Genomic DNA, 21008 nt, shown 5'->3' with positions numbered 1-21008 from the left:
CTAAAATTAGACAATTTGTCACAAAAACAAGCAAATGTTTCTCTCAGCGTGATATTGTCCTCATTTGCATACGCGGCGTAATTGGCACCGGGCGAGCAAGTGCCAATTTGTATAACCCCGCTCTGCGTCAATCTTGAGGCCAATTACACTCCGAAACGCAAATGATGAACTCTCATTCATGATAAGAAAAAAAAATAAATCACTGCAAGTAGAAAATCAGAGGGCGCTCTCGGGACAGAGAGCCATATATCAGCATGATAACACTTGAGAGAGACAGAGTGACACAGGAGGGCATCACCCTACCCCACCCCCCGAATGTTACAACTCACCACTCAACGGTTTCATATTCTCCCTTAAGTGAAGAGGCAGTAAGCAAACACAATCCAAACATATTGCGTTTTAGAAATGTCTTATGATAAAATTCTTGATTATGAGGCAATATAAAAAGAAATATTTTCTGATGCTGTTTGAGAACCTCTTTAAAATGTTCCATGTGAATGCCTTGCCAGCTGTTTTTGGAAGCACTTAAAAGTACCTGAATGAATGAGAATGTTCACAGACATTTGAATGAAGTAATGTGATCACATCTGATGTCATCCCAAGCTCATGGTGTAGTTGTAGCCTGTCTAAGGAGGTATGTTTGTTGGTTTTACTTTATACAAAATCTAAATCTTCTCTGATGCTGTTTTTCTACCCAATAGATTATACTAAATAGATAATTGTTTATTCATATTTTCAAATATTTGTATTACAAGTTGTAATGAAACTGACTTTACTGCAGGAGTAACTTACATTTATACATGACACAACAAGTGTTAAATTGTGTATAACAGGCATAGACATGTTTTGAGCCTTGTTTCACTTAAAATAGCAGCTAGATATATTATATCTAACTGCTCTGTGCATCACTGTTAATTAGAGAGCTCTGCCTAAATAAAATGTATTTTAATTTAGAAACGTTTTTGTGATTGAAATCAGGGAGAATATCTGATAAAACAAAGAGTGAATACATCATAGAATCTGGCTAAGCATTTGATACCAACTTCTGATACCTGACACTTTTAAATACTGGTGCTTCTGACCAGTTTCAGTGTGTATCCAGATGTACTGAAATCTGATGACCAGCCTTAACAACTCAGTATTTTCCCCCAGAATTTTATTTCTGGCTGTGTGGAGCGTCCACCCCTTCATTTTAAGAAATAAAACCAAATAATTGGGGCTTGGGGGGTGTTTTGGGGCAACATGGCCTCTCAGCATGGAAACAGATGCCCGACAGTTACACACCACACTGCATCACCCAAAAGTGTTTTACAGGACAAACATCTGCTGCAGAAATGTACTACTAATACTACGGCTACTATAACAGCAATAGTACTAATAGCACAAACACTACCAGTATTGGGTTTAGCTATCTAGTTATCCATTTAGTATCTAGTTATTAATGGTAATAATGGCACTACTGCATGTAACCCCCCCCCAAGATCCCATTACTGGCTATGGTCTCCATCAGCAGATGGAGTTTACATCTTTATTTTTTTTTTACTTCCAAGATGAAGTGTGAACTGATGATCCTTCAAAACTGTGGGAAATAGATATAATCAGTCAAAAGGCTAGGTTCACCCAAACCATTAAAAGCAGTAATAATCATGGGAACAGTAGCCATCTGTGTTCATGTATTTGTGAAAGTAAATAGATAGATAGATAGATAGATAGATAGATAGATAGATAGATAGATAGATAGATAGATAGATAGATAGAGTTAATCCATTAGCCGCCCCACAGCTAAACATTTAGTAGCAGACCATAAAAAAGATGGATGAGTGATTAGGGGAGTTTAGGGAGGCCATCTGCAGTCACAGCCTTTTGGAGCTCTGACAAAGTCCTCGGACAGTTTTATTTCGTAATTTACTCCTGCTTTGGTCATGCTGTGACATTTGATTATACGCCTTGTCTTGGATCTTTTTGGAGCGGGCCTCCTGCCTGCACCCTCGCCCGTTTCATTCTCCATCAGTGAGCTCAACATCCGCACTGATGGATGTGATGTCTTCATCTGATACCCGCTCCCAAATGGAGAAACATTCACTGTTCCACGTAGGTTTTAATTTCATCTTTGGGAAGTGTGCTCTGTAAAGTGCCGACCTGGGGCCACTAGCTGCTCTGTTGTAAATATGGACCCCTGTAGCTCTACAGGCTCCCACTGATACTGCTAGCATTAAAGAGCTATACAAATCTAAAAGAAATGGGCTGTTTAAGTTCAAACTTTATTCACGGCAGACTTGTTCAAATCCCCATTACTAAGCTTCCTTTAAACAAAATGTGGGCGATTCTGCTGATTATGTTAGGATAGTAAATACATGTGGCATGTATGCATATTACTATAAATAACAGCAACAACATCAATAATAATAATAATAATAATAATAATAATAATAATAATAATAATAACTGCAACATTTTTTTCATTTAAATGTATTTTTTCTTTCCTACTGATGGATCTAAAGTATGTATGTATATGTAGTATTAGTACTGAAGTGGTAACCATTACCTTCCAGCACATTTGACGAAGATGATAAAACACAGGAATTTTTTATATGGCCTATGCATGAGCCAGTATACATTCCTTTTGTTGGCCAAGAGGTCATTCACAGACAAGAAATGTAGTGTGTTATTTTGCAGAGTGATGTTACGAATGTTCCGTGTTAATTAGACCCCAGAGAGAACCAATACCATGTTAGAGCTCTTATGAACAAACTGCTAAAAACTCCATTAAAAGAAGTCTACATCGACATGTTTGCCATTTCAGAGGAGCAGTTCTGTGTGAAAAGTCATATCAAGACCAATCACAGCTACAGGGCAGATGAAATTCCACTCTATTCAATCCACTTTTACAGCTGGAGTCTCTGACACCCCAGACAGAAATAATGAATCATTTTCTGTGGTGGATGTGTGAAACATGAGTTCAAAATCCAAAACAGTTCTGGAAGAATGGCAGATGGCATTTATTCACATCCTAACCCTACTATTATCTTTGGGGTAAATTTGATCACATACAATGCAATGTTTAACTTTAAATAAATGACTGACATCATGTTTTTTTTTTTTTTTTTTTTCCATATTTAATGACTTTCTACCTAATTTCATGGGTATAACTGGGTAAACATAAAATTAACATTGTAATGTATACGTATGGATTGGTTTTCTTAGGTGTCAAATTGCCCTCAGGCTGTAAAAAATAAAATACTGTTTACCTCTGGAAAATATATCATGCATCTTATGCACCTAAGAGATTTCTCTCTGTGGTCGTTCATTTTAAATGTTAGTACAGTTGAATACACAACAGAGCTATTGTCATTAACCTTAATTTCACTGCTGTTTAAAAGTGTAGTGTTTATGAGCCACAGTACAATAAATATTTCAGTTGTCTAACAACAAACAGAAACAAAAAATGTAAATGAGAACAACACTCTATATCAGTCATTCAGGTTATGGTTGTCCATGTCCAGTTGCCATTGATTTAACCTCTTCTTGGAAACCTACATGGTGAATTCCGTTACATTAACACAGTGACGGTGTCCACAGACAGCAAGAGGAGACTGGGTGGAGGTGGTGGTGGTGTAATGGCCTGACACTCACCAGAGTAACCAGCTGTGTGTGTAGCCTAATCACCGGTGAGGGTTGTGTACCAATGAAGTGAACTAGGCAATTTTCTCTGTGATAACATATTATTAACATCAGTATATCCAGTCACACAGTAGAGCTGCTGTCATCAGCCTGTATCTATGTAGATTTTGTCATATGACGTCATGATTACAGCTAATAAATGATTTTATCAGTCAGCTGTCTGTCTCACTCCTTACCAGATGTTGGTTGTGATGCATTTTTGTTGCTTAGAATTAATCCAATATGGTGCCTGTGTGTCACACCTGCTCAACTTATTGTTTGCTACTGCTCTGCCATGTGTATGTTGTCGAGATGTCTCTGCTGTACTTGTTTATGATCGTCAAGGACTTTTTAACATCCAGACTTCTCATGAGATACTCCCGCCATTTTTATTGGATATACCAGTATGCCTGCACAGCCCATCTTGCACCATGCCCTGTAAGAAACGTTTTAGAAGAAGGTGAAATCAAGGAGGTGTTCTGGTGAGATTTAAAGCTTACCTGATGTCCTCTTGTGTGACTGACCCCTGCCTTCTTGGCAGTGGGTGCTTGTTTTTTCCTGTAGTCTGGTGCCCATTGGAATTTAGAGAACAGTGGTTCCGGCCTGTGGTTCTTGACCAGCCTGCTTTTCCTGTCCTGATGATGGAGCCTCCTCATCTCTAGCAGACGAGAGTCTGTAGAAGCAACATAACCCGTGATTGTTTTAAATGTGCTATACATATACATTTTGACTTGACATGATCTGCCAACTGAAAAGGGGGCAAAGTTGAAGAAATTTAGCCATTTGTTGTTCAAGTGTTTCACTATGGGCAGAGGTCTCTACAGAATACCCCTTGAAAACACTAATGTGGACGCAAGTTGTTTTTACACGAAAACAGCCTTTTAGATGTAGTATCAGTGTCAAGTCAGATAAGTGTGGGGACCGGAATCAGAAGAGTGTGGTGGGCCTTGTGGGCATTGATTGTTGCCTTTGTTGATACTACCTTAAGGAGTGACCAAAGTAGGTGATAGCACCTGCCAATAAAAGCCAGATAATAGCTCCCTCTGGTTAGCTGGTTGATTGGTTGGTCAGTATACTCTTGTTCAACCAATTTCTCATTGGCTGGACAATTGCTGGTGTTACTTTCATAAAGAGTAAAGCGAATCTTAATCCATTTTTGGGAGGGACACACACAGACCTGATGTATTTTATTTTTGAATGATGGCTAATAACAGCAAGCTTCAATAAAAATAATACTCAAATACATTTTACTGAACAAATGTGTTTCTGTTTTAATGATTATATGGTGTAACAGACTTATGCAAAGAAGTGAAAGAACCCCATTTCCACGACTTTGAACTTGCCTAATTGAATGAAGATTGCTATGTAATAGCAGCTTACATACTGAACATCTACTTGGCTCCAAACTAACTGACGCCATGTCAAAGAACAAGCACAAATTGCTACATCAGGACAGATATGCCATGTTTTATGTTTTAGTGTGTATTTTGTAGGTTATCCTCTTGACATTGGCATTAGGCTTTTGCTTGGCTAATGTGGACTAATGTTGTAATATTGAAGGACAGTCAAGACAAACTGTATTAAACATTGAATCTCTTTTGAAGCTAACTAAATAACAAGAGGAGTGGGTTAGACTCTGGTACCTATTTCTGTTATCCTTAATGAAGTGCCGGAAAAAATTGGCAAAGCCCAAGAAGCATTGAAGCTGCTTCCGATTTGTGGGGGTCGGCCATTTTTCCACTGCCCTGATCTTTTCGGCCCAAGAAGGAGACTGAAGCTGCGTGAGACTCACATTTCGCCACCTCCACGAATAATTTGTTCTCTAGCAGTCTTTGTAGTACCTGCCGAACATGGTGGGTGTGTTCCTCCTGACTCTTTGAAAAAATCAGGATGTCAGCAAGATACACAAACACAAAGTGATTGATCAAGTCTCTCAAAATGTCATTCACTAGATTCTGGAAGACGGCCGGGCCATTGGTGAGGCCAGTGCGCATTGCTAGATACTCAAAATGTCCAATGGGAGTGTAAAAGGCCGTCTTCTGTTCGTCTCCCTCCCTTATCCTCTCCAGATGGTAAGCATTTCTCAGGTCTAGTTTTTGTGAATGCTGTAGCTCCTTGCAGTAATTCAAATGCTGAGGAGATTAGTGGTAAGGGGTACCTATTTTTGACTGTGATCGCATTGAGCCCCCTGAAGTCTATACATGGAGGAAGGGACTTATCTTTCTTGGCGACAAAGAAAAATCCAGCACCGACAGCAGAGGTAGATGGATGGATTATAGCTACAGGAAGGAATAAAGTAACAGTCTAAGTCTAAGAGGGTCCTGGATGTATGTTTCCATAGCCTCCATTCCGGGGTGAGACAAGCTGTATGGATGACTGGTGGGAAGGGGAGCTTCGGGGGGAGGTCGATGGCACAATCATAAGGACGATGAGGAGGAAGAGAGACTGCTTGCTCGTAACTTAATACCTTCTGGAAGTCATGGTACTCTGGTGGCACATCAGACAAATCTGGAGGAGACATAGCCTTACAAACAGTGGTGTCTCTAACAGGGAAAGGAGCAGACTGGAGGCAATGTGAGAGGCAGAAAAGACTAGGCAAATCCAGTCAATGTGTGGGTTGTGGAGGTTTAGCCATGGGTAGCCGAGAACCATTGGATTATGGGAAGTGAACATTACGCACAAACTGGCCTTTTCACTATGGTTGCTCGACAGAGTAATGGTTACAGGTGTGGTGCGGTGTGTTACCTCTGCCAAAAAGCTGCCATTAAAAGTGTTGGCTGTGATAGGAGTGGTTAAGGGCTCCAGCAGTAAAATGAGTTTCTCTACTAATTACTTGACAATGAAGTTCTCCTCGGCTTCAGAATCCACTAGGGCTGAGAGCTGCTGACAGAGAGACTGATAGGACAGTGTGGCAGGTAATGGTAATTTAGGATTGGGTGAGGTGATAAGAGCAAGCGGGCTCACCAATACCCTCATCATTACTGGTGAGGCAATTTAGTATACAGCGTCGTCCCGCATCCCTACAGTACAGTTAATGAATGGTGCTAGTTTCAAGTGCTGAGGGTAACTGTTGTAGTTCATTGACTGTGTAAATTGACTGTCCCGATGTCTTTTGTTATGACTAGATGTTAGTATTCTGTTGAGGCACTGCTGATTGGCCCAGTGCCTGCTTCCATTGAGACCATCAAGTATCAGTGATGGCATCATCAATTTCATCAATTTTCAGTGAAAGATTCTGTTGTGTCTGAGAACCACACAAAGTGGAGACACTAGACGAAGAGTTCTTTCAGAGCTTCGTCCTAGATTTTTATCCTTATTAAACTCTATTTTTACCTAGATTTCAATATTTTATTGTGTGGTTTTATGCATTGTCTTTATTTTTATTTTCATCTTTATTTCCGTCTTATTTTGGATTCATTTCTTATCTGTTGTTTTTTTCTTCTTTTTATTATTATTTTAACCTCCTAGGACCTGGCATCCACAGACAAGGACATACTATACGGCTAATAATTTATATCTATCTATGTATCTATGTATCTATCTATATAGATATATATAGATATATATATACACTGATAATACTTTGTTTTTACACTCATCAGGTCCCAATCAGCCCAAATAGCAAAAAAATTACAAATGCATGCCATGCAAGAGTTTGGGTATTAGGAGGTTAATAACAATAATAACTGTCCCAGATATTGGAATGCCAGATTCCACTCTCCCCATTACTCTACCTACCACATTATAAAAGTAGCACTCTCATCAAGAAGGCAGACTCATAAACTAGAAAAGTAGGAAGAAACTGTGCATCTCATTACGAATATACCCCTTTACAAAGCATATAACACAGGAGAAATGGACTGCACCTATTAAGCATAGTTCCAGCTCCAGATAGCTTGCATCATTGCATGAGGAAAATGCAGGATTTATTTATATGTTTTGATGTGTTGAATCACTGGTGTTTGCACGTTGTTGGGTCTGTTTTGTTGTTTGCTTGTGAGTGATAAATTGGCTGTTTTTACTGTCAGTCCTACACTGTGACATACTGTTCAGGTGCTTCTGAGGGTCACTGTGCATTGCACTCAAATATGTGCAAGTTTAATCTTTGCTGCCAAACAGCAGGAATTCCATCATGTTTCATTAAGCTTCAGGGTTGGGGCTGTCAGTTTGTTGTGGGATTAATGCAGTGGCCTCTTTGCTGTTCATGTTAGCAACAGTTGAAATGTGAATACGGATAGCAGAAATTATGATGCAACAGGTGGAGCAGACTCTCACAAATTTTTAATCAAGTAATCACAGTGTATGTCCAGTGTTGTCAATGAGTAATGTGGTATGACAGGGATATATGACTTGATGTTGTGGAAGCACAAGATGAAAGTAGCCTTCTAACAAACTGCTGTCTGTTTCCGACCTGAAGCAAGGCTACTCAGATGTAGACAACAAATCACACTGTCACTTTGACTGCCGGGGCAGGAGAGGAGGAAAGAGAAAGAGGGAAGCAAGGAGAGAGAGTGAGTTAGCTACTGAGCAGCAAAGTGGAGCAGACAGCTCACTGATAAGATTCAGTTACAGTTCAGTTTGATTTATATAGACCCAAATCACAAAAGTCATCTCGTGACACTTTTCATATAGAACAGGTCTAGACCATACTCTTTAACTTAGAATGACCCAACAGTTCCCTCATGACCAAGCACTGGCTACAGCAGTGAAGTAAACTAACTAACTAACTAACTAACTAACTAAATAAATAAATAAATAATAACAAGCAGAATCCTCAAACAGATCAAGACTCTGGGTTGGGGGCAATCTACCTTGACCAGAGAGAGACAGACAGACAAAGTGAGAGACACATAGAGACATGCACAACAACAACAACAATAGTGACAATAACAGCTATTATAACAGAAATCAGACTAATAGTAATAATAGTATATGGTCATATATGTATATATTAATATCTGATAGTAAATGTATATAATAATACGTATAAAATAATAATAGAAGTATGATTTATAATGATACCAGTAGCACTGCATGTCAAGCTGGACCATGGCAGTAGGCGCAACCATGATCAGCAAAAAGGTAGTGCAGGATCTCAGGAGAAGAAGCCAAGTTAGTTACATGCATTAATGGAACATGACTGAGTACAGAAGGAGAGGGAGAGGAGGGGGAGAGAGGAGTTCAGTGAAGGGCAGTCGAAGTGTCATCAGTTGTAAATTCTGACCCCCAGTAACCACAACAAGTATTCCTCAAACAACTGATTTTATTTTGCAAAAAGGTCTTTCACAGTAGCCACTTAGGATTTGTGATTCTCAGTCATTCCACTAATTAAATGTGCAGTCAGGCAAGGAGGAAGGGGTGAGCACACTGCTCTTAGCGTTTTGCTAGCTTAACACAGTGAGGAAAGCATGTAACAAAATATGATGTGCAGGATAAAACATTATAAGAATAAATTAGATGAAGAAAACACAGGTGACTATCAAGCATGTATATCAATAAAATCTGATCCACATTGGAATTAAAAGGCACACAAATTAGTAGCAACACAAGCACAGCATTTCAGTTAAGACGTAAAAGCATACAGATTAAAATCAAAAATCCTTAAATAGTCACAACATACTCATCGATACGTCTACACAAAACTCTCATCGTATTAAAATCATACAAGGCAGCAAGGACAGGCCCCCTCCCTCTTAGAGCTAAAACTTACTAATTGTATTAAAGTCCATTAGTTCCCAACAAACAAAAATAAAAAGTAAAAGGGGAAGTTTGTCAATGTTCATGGGACTCACAACCCTTTACGGACCTGTTGAGTGAGGATGGAGTACAGCTCTCTCCTTAAGGTGCTGATCGGTGCCACCAGCTTCACGTGACCGACTGCAGCATGCAGACAAGAGGGGTGATGCGTGTGTCAGTGAGGTGGCAGGCCCGCAGTGACATCGTCTCCCACGTCTGCCTGTCGGCTTGATGAAACAAAACAAAAACACATAAGTCACCCGACCAACAGGGATATGGCAGCACACTCACTCAGTCTCTGTGCGTTTGTATTCCTCCCTTCATGAGCAGGTTTGAGAGCGTAGAACAATGGCCAATGGTATGGGCGGCTGCAGACCTCCGACAAAAGGAGAAACCAAGAGGATGGCATGCCTCGAGGACTGCTTGCATCTCTGTCAGGTGCGATTTTACCCGTGTGGTCCCGGCTCCGGTCTGCCGTCAGAAAAAGCGAGACCACTCTGCTTCTTCTTTCCCCCTTTATTGTCACTGCCAGTTCAGGGTTGATTTACCTGCACAGGAAGAAAAGCACAGCACGCTCTCCTGGCACAACATGCAGCTACACACTCACACACACTATCCCAAGGTCGTCTCATTGTCATGACAAATGCTCGCACAGTGAGTCCATACATTGTTCAAAAATATCTCATGACCTTAACACATTAATTGTTCTGCTTGTGACATTTTCTTCCCCAACTTTTTTTGGTGGTCATCTCGACCTCACTACTGGTAATGTTTTGGTGGAACCCCAAAGTTGCTGCGTTGTGATTGGCGAAGAGGAGTGTTTTCTGCTGGGAGGTTGATGTCTACCCCTAAGTGGTCTCTATTAATTGGTCCTACTCTTTCAGGGTCAACTGGAGCACCCATCTCAGTGTGAGTATTAGGGTAAAGGTTCAATTGGTTTGAGCAGGGGGGGTTCTCTCGGCAGCCACTGCACTGTGTGGGCTGGTTGTGGTGAGTATAACTCCTGTAAATGTTGGGCCACAGGATGTGTGTCTTTGTCCTGGCAGTGTGGTGGCAGGGCCAGGTGGTAAGCCAAACCATGTAGAATGTCCCAGGGTTGCAGGACGGGGATTTAAGGGAAACCCTGGTGCAGCAGCAGGTGACTGTGGCCTGGGTTGTGGCTGTTCCGGATCTTGCGGCTGCATCAGGCTGTAGCAGCAGTCCACATGGTCAGAGGTTTTTGCATTGTAATGTCTTTGTAGGCCTTTCTTCACCTTCTGGTTTAACAATGTAATCTGGCTGGTCTGGCTTTAGCTGAGAAACTACTACAAAAAGTGATGGAACCCATCAGGAGGCCAATTTGTCATGGGCTCTGCTGTGGCAGTTCCGTAGCAGCACTCTCTCCCCCAGGAAAAGGGGAATATCTCTAGGTAGTCTGTTATACCTCTTTTGATCTCTGCTTTGTTGACGCGTTGCATTCTTCTTGACATGCTCATAGGCTTCCAGCAGAGTGCGGTGATGCTGATCGACCCATCCCTCTAGCCCTCCTCTGCGTTGAGGAGGGCATACGCCATGCATGAAGTCCACTGGGAGACGGACATGCCTCCCAAACACCACATAGTGGGGTGTCATTCATGTACTGGCATGAGTTATTACAGACATGTACAAGCGCAGGTAACTTAAGGTGCCATTGATGTTGAGAACCTTCTTCTAAGGATCCCAGCAGCCATAAAAGGGTCTGGTTAAAATGCTCACATGATCCATTCCTTGGGGATGATAAGGGGTGGTGCGACTTTTCACACAGCTGTAGATTTCACACAGGTGGTGCATGAGGGAGGATTCAAATGCTGCTCCCCAATCAGTAAGGATCCTCTCTGGGCATCCGAAGGGCTGGAATAGAGTAGAGATCAGAGCTTACACTGTCGTGACAGTGGTTTGGTCCCTGGTTGGCACTGCTAAGGCATAACGAGAAAGCAAGTCAGTGATGACCAGGATATAGGGAAATAGGTCAGCAGGTCTCCCCAGGGACAAAAAGTCAAGTCCAACTACTTCAAAAGGGTAGTCTGTTTTGATAGATTGCAGCGGGGCCTGAATCTCGGGTCCTGGTTTACTTACTACACATGTGGGACATATCTCAGTCCAGTTCCTTACATCTTTGGCATTATTGGGCCAGTAAAACCTCCTCTGAAGGACAGACAGAACCTTTTCCTTTCCAGCATGACTCAGGGCTTGGTGATGTAAGACTATAGAAGCATAACTAAGGGATGGTCTAAGGCCAGACTTAAACCAACTTAGTGCATTTTCTTTAATGACAATTTAAAATGTTCCAGTCTCTGTAATAGGATGTGCTGGTCAATAGTGTCAAATTAGCAACAGATGCAGATCTAGCAAGACAAGTACAGAGTAATGAGAAGGTAATTTCCAACTTTCATCAGCACTTTCTCTGTGCTGTGAATGCTGTCTCTGTGCACTCTAAATCCTCAACAATTGTTATGTAGAAAATCACACAATAGCAACTGCTTTTTCAAGGATTTTTGAGAGAAAGGGAAGGGTAGATATGAGTATAAAGTTGAATAAAACCCCAGATCAAGAGGAGGCTTTTTATGACAGTGTTGGACCAAAGACATAAGCACAAACATACACATACTGACCACAGTGACTGCATCTGAAGTCCAAGTGCTAAACATTTTTGTCTGACACCTCAGAAAACTCAGAGCAAGGACCCTCATGTGATCGATGGCAGTACTTTCACCAGAGAGATGACAGAATGTAGAGATGGAACACACAGGAGGTACCAACAGGAAGGCAAAGGGACAGAACATGTACAGTGGCCTACTCTAAAGGAGGCTACGGTGTTTGCAGGCATTTGCACTGCTTTCTCTCCTCCTATGTACCAGTGCACATGTGTATCTTGAGATGGCAGAGATGACAGCCTTTACATCATGGAAGTATTTACATTATTCTGAATTTGTGGCTGAAAGGGACAAGAACATCATAGCGAAATACAAATTGTTGTATGAACTTATAAGGCCTCGCCCTGCGAGGAACAATATTTCCAGTTATTAGCCTGCATAATGACACTAAAGTGATAATCTCGAAAGGATATTTTTTTTCCCCTGAAAAGCATTTGCAGTCATTAATAACAAAAAATTTTGTTATTACTTGAGCAGCGTGCTAAAGGAAAATCAATGTTTAATTAAAGGCAGGGTGTTTAGCAGCATCACACAAAACAGCGCCTCTTTAATGCAGACAGACTGTTTGACAGGAAGCTCCGAGCGCTGAGAAGCTCTCATCACCTCTGGACTTATGGGATATGGAACACTACAATCAGGAGAACAAGTACAGCAGAGTTTGGTAGGTGTGTGTGTGTGTAGTTTGTTTTTATATCACAGAGGGGACTTTAATCTGACCCCATTTCTCGGGGACTTCCTGTCACGATATTGACAAAACTAAAGTCTCTGGTTAATGGGATTACTTGACCTTTGCCTGTCTCTCTCTTGGGATTCCTTTGGGATTTGGGAAGTCCTGTGGTGATTGCCCTAATTATACTGTTATAAATAACAAGGAATATTATAATGCTTTTTTCCACCCAGCTCCACACACCCAACAGCCTTGTCAACCAGTAATATGGCTCTGATTTACCCACTTTTGGCAAGTCCCTGGCCCCGTTACGTTCCTTAATGATGAGTCACACAAATCAGCATGCCGAGTGACGCAGGTGAGTATTGAGCAGGGCCTCAACTTTGTTAGTTTACTACATTTTTGCTGTTAGGTCCGCGTTTATCCTGGATTGTGTATGCGTCTCTCTGGATCTGACAAATCATTGCTTCTCATCATTCTCATCAGGATACAACAATTATACATCTCTAGGGACTCAGGGACTAAAAGAAGGATGGGTCATTACATCACTGTGTGGCGCATGAATGTACATTGGTGGCAAACTTAAAAGCATTCAGCACAGTTAGCGTAGCAACACAAAGGCTGATCCCTCCTTCATTTTTCTCCGTAGTTTCACAGGTCTTCATTCTGGGTGATAGAGGCACTGGCATTTGGTATGTTGTTATTTAGCTAATGTTTCATGTGTTTTCAAGGTTCTAGGTTTCATTTGACTTCGGACTGGAGCTTCATATGCATATTGAATTGAAGTTCTGTAATTGTAATATGTTCTACAGTTTTTGATGGTGACCAAGTGTTAGGTAGATTAGCCACAGCAGGTCACGAGACAAATTGGATTGCAGTGCACACATTGATTTTATTTTATGAGATCGCTTCATTCATAATTATAATGAATTATGTTTGATGATGAAGTTCATTGTTAAAAGTTTTTCTAAAAGTTTTTGAAAGCCATAAAATGTATGCCTTTGTTCTTTTATAGTCATTATAGCTTATAAATGCACAATTCATAATCAGAGGAAGTTTGTAGACCATTCGGTTGAATATGTTATATTCCCATAACATTAGCTATTATGAGCCCTGTCAATCATTGTAATGCAGGAAATAAAAGGAAGAGAGAAAGAATGAAGAATACAGATTGTGTTAACAATACTGATTTATCCTTAACTCAATAGAAATCATAAGACACTTCACTTCCAACTTTTTTTATTTGCTATGGTGAGTGTTGAAAAGCCCTGAGTCCTGTAAAGTATGCCTATAATCGACTTTGGATACTATTTAGAGCCCAGTAGCAAATAAATAAATGTGCACATTTGGAAAAATCAGTCAGTAGCTATTCTCTTATATGTGTATTTTGGTAGTGGCTTCTTCATCAAAGGTCATACTGTGTAGATTTGTTGTGTTTTAGTGTGCTTCTCCATGCATCTGCAAAAACCTTCAACAGAAGTGGCACTAAAGATCTGACACCGAGCAGAGTATTAGAGCATTCATATTAAGGTTTAATGACCCATTCATTGGTTTTGAGTTTGGAATTGGAATTGGAAGAAACTGACCTGAATTATACGGAACAGGAGAGAACTTTAAAGAAATTTTCCAACCCTTGAGCTCCAATGTAACCTTTGAAAATCAGTCTGATGATGCGGTTGTGCTGGTTTAAATTGAATATGATTCCATTGTCTTGCAATTAATTACAAGCTTGTTTGTGTTGTAAAGAAATAACCAGGGGTAATGTGTATTCTGAATGCAAGTGTCCTTTATGAGGTTTGATATATTGACTCAAACTTTTTCACTGGTTCAAAATTGGTCAAACCACTAGTCTATTCATCCATTATTACATCCAGAATATATCTACAAACATATATCTACATATAAAATAGATAGATAGATAGAAAAATATGAGATTTATTGTTCTCGTGTAAATGTTAAACAAAATTTATATGTAGCTGGGTTGCCAGGGTCCAGACATTTGAATAACATTCAATTCATCATTCATCAATACATTCATCTGCAGTATTCTCTATTGCTGTTATTTTGATTCTATATAATTAAATGCTACAAAATCATAAGCCCAGTTACTCCATTTACTCCCAAGACAATTTACTTGAGCACTGTACTAATCTAAAAATCTGATGTACTCTTACTTTGAGTATTTTCTTTTCATGCCGTTTTATACTTCTACCCCACTACATTTATTTGACAGCTATAGTTACTAGTTACTTTATAAGTACAAAAAGACTTCACATACAGAATGTATGAAAACTTTGTAAAATATGTTTCTTTAGATTTAACTACCCAGCAGTATATAAAAGTACAAGTGACATGACGTCATGTAATCAATAATAAGTAATTAATAATAAGTAATCAATGTGAAGAGTTGCTGCTTTTCGAGCCCTATTCATTTATGATTCATTTATATTATTTATTTATGTTTTTATTGTGATTTTAATGATTTAATAGTGTAGTAGTCACACAGATCATTTTTCTGCACTGATGAATTTCAGTACTTTAAGTAACCTATATTTTCCTAATTATACTGTGATATTAGTACTTTTACTTCATTAAAGGATCTGAATAACTCCTCCACCACTGCAGAAAATCAAGCCTGTCTCTATACTTCTGTCCTGCTCTTGCTGGCCTGTACTGTAGTATACCACCATCAGAGATTTGAAATGCCACCTCGCTCCTGCATTGATCCAACACCGGCCTCTCCAGATCAATGGGAATTAAAGAATTCCTGAGGCTAGAGGAGAATCCAGGGATCATAACCTTCTAGACTCACACTGATTGGATTAAAAGGTTGCAGCTTGCTGGAACCTGCTGTGAAAGTACAAAAGCACACGTTTAAAACCAAAGACATCCAAACATTCATTGATGGCAATTATGATGATGCAGTGAGAAAGGTTGCAAGCTAGTAAGCCTTTTGTTGCTCCAGTTATATCAATGGAGTATTCATATAATGTCTTAGTGAAACTAACACCTCTGGGTATATTTCAGTCCATATGGAGTTTGCTTTCAAGCTCAACTTTAAAGCCAACATGAACAAGATGTCCTAGTGGCATTATGGGGCAAGTTTTACAACTTTATATCTACAGTTCCATGACGGCAAGGAAAACTCCATCTGTTCATGGAGACTATGTGACACAGCTGGATGCTTCAGAAGCTAGTAAGTGGACCTTGAGTTGAGTTTTGTCAGATTATCATTTCAGTAGTCAAGATTAAACTCTTTCTTGACTTTCCAGCTGTGTCCTAACAACAAACAAACAAAAAACAGATATGACGTGGCTGGAATATACAACATTGTGTATTATTTACAAAATTACACTGTCCATTAAATAGCTGAAAATTGTGACAATCATGTAAGAATGTATGAAATATTACCAAGCAGCAGTTTTATAAGATTTTAAGATACTACTATATACTTTAATAAGCATCACTGGTTACATTTAAATGGTTCTGAGGTCAGGTAGATGGTGGATTTAGTGGCATCTAGTGGTGAGGTTGCAGATTGTAACCATGAGAATATTCCTCGCCTCACCTTCCCCTACGGTAAATGCTAGAAACATGGAAAAATCAAGCCAGTGTTTAGTTTGTCCTTTCTGGGTTAGTGTAGAAACATAGCAGTGTAACATGGAAGAGGACCTGCTGCTTCTGTAGATATAAAGGGAACAGAACAAATCTTATTTTCAAGTGATTCTATTATTATACACTAATGAAAACATTAGGAATATTCCATTTTGACCAATAGATAAATCCTACAGACTGGACCTTTATTTTTACAAAATGTGTGTGTGTGTGTGTGTGTGTGTGTGTGTGTGTGTGTGTGTGTGTTCGCATGTGAATGTGTGTGTGAAACCGAGCAAGAGAGAGAGAGAGAGAGAGAGAGAGAGAGAGAGAGAGAGAGGTGGTAAATGTGCTTTTGCAGCTGACATTTTCCTTTAAATCGGTTGGCCTCCCGGGCTCCGACACACTTGGACTCCTAGTAATGAATCACTTGCCTTGCACAAAATCTACACCTGAGGTGTTTGTTTGTGTGTGTGTGTGTGTGTGTGTGTGTGTGTGTGTGTGCGTGCAAGTGAAAGTTACCCTTTTGGCTTTCCATACATGAGACTCAGTGAGTCAAAGACACAAATCTCAGTCTTACCATAGATCACACACAGGCCAGTTTTAATAGGATCATGCATACTCACACAGAAACATGCCAGGCCAAATTGTCCATGTAGAAAATAATAAATAAAAAAACAAAAATGAATGCACACTCAACATCAAGCCCACACTTCTGAGGAGATGCGTACATGCATTTTGTTTATGTGTGTACAAACATGCATGTGTTGGCATGTAAGTGTGTGTGAAAACACACACAAATAAATATCTTTGGCCTCTCAGATTGCTCCAAGATTTATTCCCCTGCCAAGGCAGCAGAAAATTGACTTGTTTCATGGAGGCAGGCTATTGACACACTACTGCGAGAGAGAGACAGAATGTATGGTTGACCAATACAGACAAAAAGATAGGGAAAGACAGGGATGGGGAGGGGGTAGAGAGAGAGGAAACAACAAAAAAAAAAAGCATGGAGTTAAAGCAAAGACCAATTAATGGAGTGCAGGTAAAGACAGGAAAGAAAGGTGAGAGAGGTAAGTGATGGAGTGAGGAAGAGACTGAGAGAGTAATGTAATCAGCAGTGTGGGAAATAGCTGTGAGTAAAATGGGCTGGCTGACATTTATATAAGGGGATATTGATGACATGAAGCCACCTCTCTGATAAAGCTGCTCATTTAACCAGTACATCATTCACAGCCTGCAGAGACACTACGTAGATGCCCGGCCCTGTATGTGTGTATGTGTGTGTGCGTGCGTACGTGTGTGTGTGTGTGTGTGTGTGTGTGTGTGTGTGTGTGTGTGTGTGTGTGTATTCTTGTACGTGTGTTTTTACAAGGAACTATTTGTGAGTGTTAGTCCTTTGGAATGAGGACATTTTTATTAGGTGAAGACATTTTGTCCCCTCTTCTTCAATGGGCTGTTGTATGGAAACAAAAAAATGGCAAAAGAACTGAATGTAAACACATTTGAGTGCTGTTCAGTCTGAAAATGAACACTTGAAAGAAGCAGAAAAGAGCAGAATCAATTTTGTGCCATTGTGAACAGAGTTATGATTGTAACTGATGTCGTGAATAACACTTCTCTCACTCTATCTATTAAAGCTGCTCAATTTCATGTTTGGATGTCTGTATCCCTTGAGCAAAACTACCTGTGGAGAGAGTAATCAGTTCCATTTGACCTGTTACTGTACTGTTTTAATTGTCAGGATTTCTCTGTCTTTCATTTTCAATATTTTTCATTGAGTATGTTTTCAAAGCCTGGTGATTTTGCTTAAAAAGCTGACCTCCATTGATTCAACTTCTCGCCCTGCTTCAGTGATGTACATGTGTACTCCAAGACCGTGTGACATCACAGTTGGGTGGAGTTGCAGCTGCAACAAATCACACTACTGGCCAAACCATGCCCAGTATGACACATGGGTGAGTGCATGTATGCATGTCTATATACAGTATCTATCTGCACTTAGTGTTACAGGACTATTGGCAAGATGACTGAGTTAACTGTTCATCCGAGTGATGGTCTGTGGGACGAAACTGTTCTGGTGTCTGTGTGTTTTGTAGTGGTCAGAACAATGGACTGTATGCTAACAAACTGATGAAATTATCTTTGTTTGTAGAAATCCAAGATAGATTGTTTTCATGATTCACTGTAAAGAACCACTGATCATCTAGTTTATGTATATGGAAAACTGTTCATGAGGTGCTTTGCATCGACCATTAATGGTTGAATGTGGGTGTGTAGAATGCGGGATATGAGTCTGATCCACATGCAGACATTTCCAGGTAGACTTATGGCATGGACACGGTTGAGATATAAAGGGAGCATTGCCTGCAGTGGTGCGAGCACATTTTTTTAAATCGGATTATTTTTGGCACGTGCCATTTTTGGCGCACATACGCTTTTAGTATAGATGCTATGGATTCTTTTAAAAATGTCAGGCACCGTGGCGAGCTGGCTATTTTACAGAATGCACTATTCATTGTTAAATGACCAATTTAGCACTTGTGCATTACACCGACTTTAGCTCCCTGTAATACTTTTCAGTAGTATTTTGATAAATCACACTGCACACATACTGCACATACTAAGTTGTACACAGTGCTGTGCTTAGTTACCCAGCTCAGGCATGTCTGTCATGAACTTCACAGTTACCAGTGCCATTGACTTACTATGAGAGGGCATCCATGTGCCAGTAAATCTACATGGAAATGTGAATTTACATTGTGAGTTATGCATTGATGGATTTAGAAATTCATAGTTATGGAAAATTATAGCAAGTGGAATCACATACTATACACACTCTGTTTCATGTAGATGTAAAATTTGTGTGCGCATTGTTTCGTCAAAGAACATTTCCAGACAGAGATGGTCATAAAGGGAAATGGAGATAAAAGAATGGATTGAGCTGGATAAAAACAAATGCATAATATGCACACACACACAAACACACGCACACACACACACACACACACACACCATCCTTAGCCCTGGAGCTCAGCTCCATTACAAAGACAAAGTGTTTGATAAATAGGCATCAAGCTTTGTGTGATGATCAGAAACCTGGATGGTATATTCAGACACACACCTGAGGGGGTCAAAATCTACATTACACTGAGGCCAGTTCTGTTTTTATGGCTACTCACTCACTAAACCAGCCAACACACACCCACACTCACACACACACACACACACACACACACAAAGATGCGCACACACGCACACGTACATTCATTTCCTAGAGTCTTACCCTAACCACAACCACTACTTGCCTAACGCAAACCCGAACCTTAACTCCAGTCTTCACCCTAAAATTTATTTACATTATGGGGACTTGCATTTTGTCCCCACAAGTACAGCGAGTTCCCACAATGTGGCTGTGTAAACAGATTTATGTCCCCACATTATGCGTAATGCATAGGCACACACACAGACAGACAGACAGACAGACAGACACACACACACACACACACACACACACACACACACACACACACTCTTGGGGAGGTGCAGCTGGTGGGCTGGCAGTTTTTCTGCAGTTCTCAACTTCTAGCTCTTATCCGAGTTTCTTAGTTTTAGCCCACACTCCCAGTTTCTCACCTTTGAATAGACATACATTACATAGCTACCAGTATGCACACACTCATCTCATGTACTCACATGTGATAAGTAGGCTCTGATATGTACTAATATACTGATATGTACTGTAACTGTAACACAGATAAGAGGGCAGTATCAGGTGTTTGTCTTGACAGATTGTATAGAATTGACTTACACTACTGACAGTGGAGGAAATATTCAGATCTCCATTACAAGCAAAATAGCTGCATCGAAAACGCCGCAAGAATCAAAAGTAAAAGTACTCATAATTCAGGAAAATTACCCCTGTAAAGTGTCACTAGGTGGAGCTAATTATAAATATTTACAGAGTGACAGACAGAGTGGTGACCAGCTAGTCACTCCACAGAGTTTGAGGTCCACAATCCTTAACCTAAGCCATTCTGCCCCTGGGTATGACACTAAGAGCAGGTTAAAACCATTGCTATTAGTTCTTCTCTGTTTGTATTGACTCCAGCAACATGCGAATGAAGCAGCATAGAAATATTACCGATATTTACCGATCTATGCATTGCTGCATGCAACGAACATTGTTGATGGCCAATCAGGGTAATGAGCGGTATATAAAAGCAACAGCCCTTTCCCCGGGTTCTCCCTCTTTGCACTTCACCTGACATGTCATTTCCAGGTCAGAGGCTGTCTGCCCTTGACAGGTATGGCTGCTCACTGCTTCTCCTTGCTGGCTGGTAGGCTATTCTGTATTCTTCCATGCTGACTGTAATGGTGTACTCCATAGAGATTGCTTGTGCGCCGCTTCGTGCCTCCCTGTGTTTGCTCCTGTGCGTGGCCTTTGCATGGTAAGTGTCCTCTCTCTCTCGTGGCGTTATGGTGTTTGCTACAATGTGGCTAATGCTAGTATGGTCACAGGTTAAGAGCTCTGGTGACTGTCTGCAGCCCTCTCGCTCCTCCGTGTCCGTCTTTGTCAACAGGTGAGCATTTAATTTAGTCTGTAGCCGCATCATTGTCAGTTTTGGCTTAGCAATGCTAACATTGTTTTGATCAGGTCAAACGGTGATCAGGCCGCTATA

Source organism: Chaetodon auriga, chromosome 11 (assembly GCF_051107435.1).
Source record: "Chaetodon auriga isolate fChaAug3 chromosome 11, fChaAug3.hap1, whole genome shotgun sequence".
Classification (NCBI taxonomy): Eukaryota; Metazoa; Chordata; class Actinopteri; order Chaetodontiformes; family Chaetodontidae; genus Chaetodon; species Chaetodon auriga.
Note: the sequence above shows the minus strand (reverse complement) of the source record.